Source organism: Orycteropus afer, unplaced genomic scaffold, assembly GCF_000298275.1.
Source record: "Orycteropus afer afer isolate SDZICR_OR568_19922 unplaced genomic scaffold, OryAfe1.0 scaffold00908, whole genome shotgun sequence".
NCBI classification, from domain to species: domain Eukaryota; kingdom Metazoa; phylum Chordata; class Mammalia; order Tubulidentata; family Orycteropodidae; genus Orycteropus; species Orycteropus afer.
Genome location: NW_006922495.1, coordinates 555764 through 557386, shown reverse-complemented (window position 1 = coordinate 557386; position 1623 = coordinate 555764).

The window sequence follows — 1623 nt, the reverse complement described above, 5'->3', positions numbered from 1 at the left end:
GTGACCTTTCTGAGGCAGAGGGCCAGTCTTTACTTTCATCGTTGGGACATGTACATAGTAATTTTCTCAGAGAACCAGAATTGATATGATTTACCAAAATCAGATGTAACTAGCTATTTGAGTTATTACATAAAGATCCATAGATTGTATTTTTTAAATGCTACTTTGAATAGCTTCATAAAGTTCATGTGAATTTATACACAATGAGAAGTTATTTGTTCCACACCCTCTTTCTTCGTTTTAAAGAGAAATAAAAAGTTTATCTACATTAAAATTGCTCCCAATATAAAAACTTATCTAATAATTATTGACAAACCTAGCTATCCCTGGACTTCTCTAAAATACAAAAATTTTGAAATAGTTAATTATTAAAAAAAAAAAATGTCTCTCAAAAGCTAAGTTTATTAATGAATAAATGAATAAAAGATATTATTAACAAAAGATATGTGGGAGGAAAGATATACACCAGACTCTACAGGAAAGAACATGTTAACATGCTTCAGATTAGACATTAATAGTGTTCTACAAGGCTCTGGGTTTGAGAGAAGTGGATCGAGGGAAGTAGGAAGGCTGAAAAGAAAGCCCTTCCTACAATTAAAATGATCAGTTTTAGTTATTCTGGTGCATCCCAAAGTTCTAAAGAATGTTACAGGTGTTCAGAAAACATCGTTGTCCCTCCATCCCAATGATAGTGACAGTAGCCTGAGGGTTTAACTGTGGTGACTGGTCATATCATAGCCAGTGGTCCTGCCCTGATCTCTGCAGAAAGAAAATATTTTAAAGGAAAATAGGAACCATTCATATAACAAGTTAATTGAATCTTGTTAAGAAGCCTCTCTATAAGAGAAACTCATATCCAGGAAATACTAACTCACGATTCAAAAATACTGGAGTATGCTATTCATAGCTGAGGAAAAACTATAGAACAACCAACTACTAACTCAAAGCTAGAATCAGAAAGTCCTTAAAGTCTGTTTTTGTAACATTAAGAAAAGATGCATTGAGACATAAATGGAAAAAATTGAGAAAAAATTCTTGGTCTACAGGAGACAAGGATAAAAGTCACCCATCATTTTTATGTAGCACAAATATTAAATGTAGACTGAACATGACTATTTCATGGTGTGAATTAAGACCTTATGGCACAGAAACCTATATCAAACAAAACTGTCAATAAAAAAAAAAGTACATAATATAGTGATTTGAGTTTAGACACAATTATACATAGTCATATAGTGAGTTGAAAGGAAATCGTGACAAAGTTTAGAGATGATACCTTTGGTCAATTTACACAAATAAATATATGCTTTATCCTTGAAATTTCATTACTAGAAATTATTATGAAATTGTGCAGTAATGTTTATTAAAAGATGCTTTTGGAAGTCATTTTAGTGATTATAGAAAACAAAGATATACATAAAAGTGTGTCTGAAGTTGGTTTTAAAACAAGGTAAATACATAAAAATATTTTAATGTGAGTAAAAACTGGAAATAATACGAATTAGCAAAAATATAAATGAGTTTAAAATCTGGTATTACATGAATAGTGTGGATTGAAACTAAATGTTAATTAAGTGCACTTATCACCAGCCACTCCTCAGAAGGAAGGTTGGGCAGTCTACT